This window comes from Sycon ciliatum, chromosome 2 (genome assembly GCF_964019385.1).
Source record: "Sycon ciliatum chromosome 2, ocSycCili1.1, whole genome shotgun sequence".
Classification (NCBI taxonomy): Eukaryota; Metazoa; Porifera; class Calcarea; order Leucosolenida; family Sycettidae; genus Sycon; species Sycon ciliatum.
Genome location: NC_088644.1, coordinates 21616831 through 21624439, shown reverse-complemented (window position 1 = coordinate 21624439; position 7609 = coordinate 21616831). Strand labels below are relative to the sequence as shown.

Genomic DNA, 7609 nt, shown 5'->3' with positions numbered 1-7609 from the left:
AGCATTGAAATCACCAAGCAGCAACAGAACACACACACACACACACACACACACACACACACGCACACACACATCAACACACACACACACACACACACACACACACACACACACACACCTTTTGACCTTTGACGCCCATCGCCGGAGGCGATGATAGCAATGCTACGGCAGAAGCCATAGCAACTTGTGCTGGGATTACACCATTCAACAGCTTGCAAGGCTGAAGAATTGACCGTCACTATTCAGCCTGGTCTACACCATACAGCTATTTGGAGTGACATTTTCTGGCCAGTGAATCCCTATTTTTGGTCTTTTCCTTTTTTTTTTTTTCCCGCACACACATCACACCACATACTCCGGCATGCACTGGCTGTTGGTAACCACCCAGGAGAATGAAAGAAAAGTCAGGAAGAGTCTGAGAAAGAGAAGAAAGACGTGTGTGACCATAATCGTCGGGAATCGAACCCGCAATCTATCGATTGGAAATCGCTGCACATACCACTGCACCATATGGGACACACACACACACACACACACACACACACACACACACACACTTGTACTTGTACTTGTTGCTCACTGCCAAAACTGGTGACGTGAGTCTCCCCGGGGGAGGGGAGAGAGACTCAAAAGGAATCTTGGAAAGATGGCTCAATTGGCTATTGAACCGCCCAACGGCCGACACCCCCTGAAATCCCCAAAACTCTGGGTGGACTTGAAAATGATCCCACTTATGGGCTCACCACACCTCAGTAAGTGGGTGAGGAAAAGGTGCAGAAAAAGGATTGACGGCATCAGGGTATACGTATCCGTCCCGGGATCCGCAACTGCAGTTACCCCTGCCCCCAGTGAAGGTAATACCAAGAGTACATAACCCTATTTCTGGACATTGTACATTTCTGGACATTTCGAGTAAAATAATTTTTCGTCGCGTGTAGAGTCAAGTCAGTCAAGTGAAGTTTTTTCTTGCCGTAGTTGACAGCTGGGCTGTTGTAGTTTCTCCTCGTGTCGGTGCCTTGTTGATAGCCTTTGCTTGTGAGGCATTCCAATGAGTTTTGTGGTACTATGTAGCATGAGATTTTGAGTAAAATAAGAAGTAATGGACTTATCGTTGGTTTCCCCATGTGAACTCCTTTTCAGACGCTGTATAGTCTTGGACCTGTTGGCTGGAAGTGTGAAGAGGCCAACTGCAGTCCACCAATAGAAAAAATAACAAAAATGGTGTAGTATAGGATGCCTATTGACGCTATCATTACTTTCATGTCCAGAATTCCATACACTGAAATTTAGGCCAAAAAATTCGCCTGTCGAAAACGTCCTGCTATAAAGTCTCTGGGATCACAGCATGAGCAATTGTCACATATTTGGAAAGATGAAGGATTAGGCCATACGGTACAAAAAGATATGAAAAATGTAAAACACACAGCCAGTGGGGCTCTATTTTATTTTCATGTCCAGAAATTGCTATTTACCTCGTACTGAGCTGTCATTGCATGAGTGAGCATTGACGATGCATCGATGATTGATTGAGTGCATCTGGCCTGCGCTGCATGCTCTTCAGAGCAGCAGAGTGAGCTGAGGCATGATCATCAAGACCAGGGAGTCGTATAGACCCACTATGATTGACTCGCGGCACTTTCTCCCACTTTTCCCTCAGATATCCCCGGTGCGTGCCCTGAGTTATAAACCAACTACTCCGCGTACTTATGCCATGGGACTTTGGGAGTGCACTCCTTGGCCTGGTGAACGGACTCGTGCAGGATCGATAGGATCGTGGGAAATCGTAGCTCGAAAAGAAGAAGAAGAATGAACTACTTTTCCAAGTAATTAGTTGCATTTGATGATCGTGATTGAGGCAGAGAGTGCTGCTGATCGCGATCTAGATCCGGGTCAAGAATCACCTCCTGATCCTAAGGAAACCTCAGCTGACGTAGATCTACGTTCTCTTCGCGTGAACGCTCAGTCTGTATTGGCTTGGGCCACAGGTATGGTTTGAATTCTAATTTTCTATGTTATTATATTTTTCAATTTGTCTTGAAACTTTCAACCTTGCTACTTAGCGGCTTCTGATCTGGTGCACGTACTGCATAAAAAGTTGCGAATAATCATGAATTGGAAGAAATACTTGTGGGTTGATAGAGTGCAGTACTTGTTCAATGGTTTCTACAGAGCGTTCCGAATCCCAGCCGCTAAAGACCCACAGAAGGCAAGAAGTTTGCGTTGCAAAGCTGCTGTCCCGCCTGACTGCGGAGAAAGAAGACTCGTTTATGGTTGTTCTACAGCCGCTGCTGACGTCCATCAGCTCTGCCCTGCTCCCAGCTGCAGATAGGCCTGGATTTCAATGAGTCGTGTCCCAACTCCGGTGTGACCGATTTCCCGACGTCAAGACGAAGTGGGGTCAAGTCATGGGTGTTGCAAGGAAGCTGTCACAAGATGATCTGGTATTGAACGGTAGGTTTTGTAAAGCTGCTCTAACATTTGGATCCTATAAATTATAACATTAAATTATTATTTGTATTCACGAAGCCATGCCCAAGACGTGCGACATAGCGTGCGTTCGTGTGTATGTGTGTGCGTGCGTGTGTATATTGTGTGCGTGTGTGCGCGCTTGTGTATGTCATAAAATCCCGCCAGAGCACCCCTACCTCCGGAACCATTCGAGTAGATCCATTTGGGGAGGGGCGGATGGGCGAGTCCTGCTTGCCGCATTCAGTACTGCATGAAAAAGTACTCACCCTAAGAAAACTGTGCGTGCGTCTCGTACACCCAACAAAAGTCAAGAGCTGGGAGTCGTACAAACCCATCAAAACCCTAGGGTGTGTGCGATCTCTGGTCAAGAGGGTGGGAACTGTTGCGTACATTTCCAACCAGGTCGTAGACGCATCTGCAGTACAGTACGACCTCACATTTCACATAGTCATACGAGGATACAACTCTATTGATAGATAAGATAACGTGCTTGTAGATCTCTGCCATGCCAAAGTTGCATTCAGTAGAGGTAGTAGTCTCTGTCAAACGTGTTTGCCATTGGCTCACGGCACTTGTAGCAGCTGATCGGACGATGCAAATGGACTCCCAGTCCACATTATCTGGTTCTTGATATGCCTTCGAAAATATACCATGGCACGCACTTTCCACTGTTGTTACATAGGGCCGGACGTGTGTTGTCCTGAGCTTGCCACGATACTTTCCGATCTGTCCATCTCCTCTCTTTGTTAAGTTGAAATTATTTGAAGAGCTGATGGCTGGTAACTTGCTGGTCAGCTGGTAGGAATACGTTTGCAAGTGTTGCTGCTGATTTGTACATTAAATTGCCGGAGTGACGTGGCCTTGAGTAGTCTTCCCCAGCAATGAACTGAAGAGTAGCATGCGTATTGAATTCTCTTGTTGCCGGTTCATCGGCCCCTCTCCATGACACCGGACTAGACTGAATTACTGGCGTCCCTTCATCGGCCTGCTTTTCACCTCGAACTTCACGAGTCTTGAAATCTGGACCCAACATAATAAAAGTGGGACTCAATTGCGCAGTTCAGACGATAAATTGATGCAATAAGGGGTCATCGCAAAAGTGATTAGTCATCCCTGCAAAAAAACATCATTCATTTCATACTCGGACCTCCTCTCCACCCTCCGAAATGAATGGACGACGAAAATCGCATGCATGTACATGTGTATGCATAGCGTCAGTCGACTGAGATTTTAGCTCCCCCCCCCCCCCCCCCCCTGGAACGATCTTCGTTTCAGGGACGACCAAAAACTTGTGTGACCACTGACTTTCTTTCTCTGTTATCAAGCAGTATGCATTATTTGTAACAGTAATTACTTGTCTGTGTCATGTGGATGCATTGTCTTATTTCCTTTTTCAGGCTACAGCACAACCGAGAGAACGAAATGTACGTCGCAATCAAGCTATGTCGTTGCCATCTTCTATTTGCCATGCATTACCTGATGTGCCAGCCTGCTATGTCGGATACCGCTAACCATGCATCGACTAGGCGCCAGGCGCGAACTGATGGTGGTGGTGGTGGTGGTAAGAAGGAGAGCTCTGTGCCAGAATAACTTTGCAGTTTAGAGAGCGTGTCTGGGCAGGCGTGTATTTACCCCCATATTGCCAGGTGTGTATTTACCACCATATGAACCAACCATAAGTGCAGTTGCAGTGGAGTCTTCAACTTCATTCTCCCGAGTCAAGCTCCTTCATCTAAGAAGAAGATTGCCTGATGAATCCAGCCGGGCCGAAAGGTACGTCGCAATCAAGCTATGTTGTTGCTGTGTCATCTGCTATGCGCCATACGCTACCTGATGTACCAACCTGCTATGTCGGACACCACTCACCCTGCATCGACTAGGCGCCAGACGCGAACTGATGATGGTGGTGGTGGCGGGAAGGAGAGCTCTGTGCCAGAATAACTTTTCAGTTTAGAGAGCGTGTGTAGGCAGGTGTGTATTTACCGCCGTATGAATCAACCACAGTACAATCAGCTGACGTTATAACTTATAAGGATGATCTCGTGCAGCGATATTATTGATATTTTTTAAGTCTTTTCTAAGGACTCTCCACTGCAGCGTTTTCTTTCCACTCGGTTCTCTTCTTTTCATCGCTCAGCTTGCACTTGCAATGCTTATTATAGCAATAAAAACTGCTTTATGGCAGTTTTCTAAAAAAAGTTATTGTGTTCTAGTCCATGGACCCCGTCTAAAAAGTAAGAAATTAACGAAATGTGATAGCTGAAAATTAAAATTTCACACAAAACCTCACAATAATCACAACACTTGAAATGCTGCTTTCAACACTAAACTTGTACTCCACCAACAATTGGCAACATGCATGCATAGGAAAGAGGATCACGAGGAGAAAAGGTCTTCTACATGTAGCTTTCATTCTGTGTGTGATTATTGTGAGGTTTTGTGTGAAATTTTAATTTTCAGCTATCACATTTCGTTAATTTCTTACTTTTTAGACGGGGTCCATGGACTAGAACACAATAACTTTTTTTAGAAAACTGCCATAAAGCAGTTTTTATTGCTATAATTTCTTCTGTTTTTTTCTGTCACCAATCAATGAAATGCCCTATCAATATGTAAATGATGGCCTTCACATCATATCAATACCGTATTATACGCATTGATGAGCAAGCCTTTTCTTGCAGAAAATGGGACTAGCATGTTCTTCTGCGGGGATACATGTGAGTAGTGGTGGACTGTGGTGATACCTTTTTTATACGGAGGTCATTCTGTGCATGTTGCTGTAGCAGAATTTCATGACTCTGTCATAAAATTGTCTTGCCTTTCAGATATTTCAGATTTCCCCACCCTCGATCAGATTTATTTGAGAAATGTAACCAGGTGCGTGTCGCAGATGTTTTTGTTGATTCTGTGTTTATAATGGTTTATAATCATGGGTTATCGTGATAAGGTCATCCTGCACCATATTGCACTGAAATCGTAACCCTGTTGATGTCGATACAATTTTTGGAAGTAGTTCAATGACTTCGAACTGTTAGTCCACGATTTTCTAAAACAACACAGCAAAGGAGGAACAATAAACATGTATTAAAATGTAAACAAATACATTGCTGAGTCCGACACCTCGTTCCAACAACTACACTGATCCTGAGGATAAAAGGGGCAAGGCTATGGTTGGAGGTACTGAGAGATAAACAAGGCACTCCATAATAATAGAATCGTACACATTTTTTGGTGAGTATGAATGATATCCAGTCGAACCTCTTTAGGACGAACACCAAGGGACTGATGGTATTTATTCTGTGAGTTTGTCTTAACCTATTTTATAACCAGTGAATACAATTATTTCTCCAATAGACATACGAATAGATTTCTTCTACAGCGAAAGATTCTAAGCCACACCAACTCATTGACTCGTCTCGTATGAAACAAATGAGTCACTAGAGAGGTTTTGCAAAACGAAAATGCGTACAAACAGTCGTTCCACGTCCTGAAGTGCGAAACTTCGCACGAACTTTCGCAACTTTGGACGCGAAACTTGCAGGGAACGCGAAATGAACAGTCGTACACACTTTCGTGAGATCGGGTCATGGCGTACGTGCACTTGGCCCGCGCAAACTACGAAAACGTGCAGAACGCAAAGTTTGTGCAAAAATTCGTACACACTTTCGCAATGACTGTCGCGAAACTTCGTTCGAATTTTCGTTTTGCAGAACCTCTCTACTGAACGTTTCTTTAGCAACATGACGGCAACTGAAACAGCAACAGAGAAAGTACGATACATGTACAGCACATTCTTGCAGGTACTACAAACAGATTGCAGATCGTAATTTTTGCCTTGGCGGCACGAAACTTCATTTGGGGCAGTGCAATCTCGGCGGAACTCACAAATAATAAATCAAACATCCCAGACTCGAGTAAACAAATCTAATCATACAAGTTTACTGAACCTCTCCACAATGGAGATTTTCCCTGATATGCGAATTTATTTTGCAAACTCGGTCAATGGGTCCTTGAACCTTTCCCTCCAGATTGGGAACTGCCAACGATAGTATGCCACTGACCAGTGCCTTACTTGTAACGTACCAATGTACAATGAATATGAGTATTTCGACAACACATCTAACATGAGCCTTACCGTCAAGAAGGTGAACTCGCGTTCTTCGCACACTGTAGACAAGGGCAAACAGATAAAAATGGATCTAAATCTGAATAAAATCAGCACACGTTTCCGTAAATGAAAGGGTGAGCATAAGCAAATGAATCGAAGGAAACAGGTCAACTCAGAGATCACCTGTCATCGAGTATTCCGTAAAAGGAGGCCTCGGCAGCGGAAAAGCTAAATTTAGAAAAGAGATCCTGCCAGCTTTTCCATTATTTATTGCATTCCGCCCAAAATGAGCACATTTTTCGTAAATGAAAGAGTCAACACAAGCAAAAGAATCAAAGGTAACTGGTCAACTCACCTGTCGATATTAGGGAGGTTTAGTCCCACGTAATCCGTGGGTACTTTACGTGGGTGTACCACGTGATACTCAGTGACCCACGTACAGACGTTTTCTGATTCACGACATACCGTGTATGGAGGCTCACCCACGTTCCGCCAGAACGTGGGTGAAAATCAGAATGGAGCGCATTGTGCGAGCTGTGAGGGTGCTCAGCTGAAGAAGTTTCCGAAGCACGAAATCAAAATATTGGATGAGCTTCTTAGGCCGGGGTAGCTTCGTCTTTGACCAGGTTTTGGCCTTTAGCTTCATGCTTTTGTTTGTTCCGTGTGACTAAACACAACATTGAAACGTGGGTGCCCTTCATCCACTTTACGTGGATCACCCACGTACGCGTTTCCGTTACGTGGGAACTAAACCTCCCTATTGAGTAATATTCCGCGAAAGGAGGTCTCAGCAGCGCCGAAACGAAATAAGCCAGGCCAGGATCTAGGAGACGAAGTATCCGAAACAGCTCATACAAGAAGCAGTTCCAAAGGAGGAAGTTCCTCGCGCATGCACATCCGAACACGGACTGCATGCACTGCATGCAACACAATGTCTGCCGTGCACGTGCACAGCACGCGGCTACCAACCGTTGCAGCGTTGGTAGATCTATACCGAGCACCTTACGTAGAAACTTACGTAGCCTAAGTGAA

At 44.9% G+C, this 7609-nt stretch overlaps 1 long non-coding RNA gene across 1 annotated transcript; it reads left to right on the top strand.

The window, feature by feature from the left end:
* Positions 1 to 1629: 1629 nt before the first annotated feature.
* LOC135809188 (uncharacterized) lies at positions 1630 to 5707 on the top strand. Its single transcript, XR_010552173.1, has 3 exons — positions 1630 to 1985; positions 2170 to 2451; positions 3867 to 5707. It is a non-coding gene; the product is annotated as an uncharacterized LOC135809188 (long non-coding RNA).
* The last annotated feature ends 1902 nt before the right edge of the window (positions 5708 to 7609 follow it).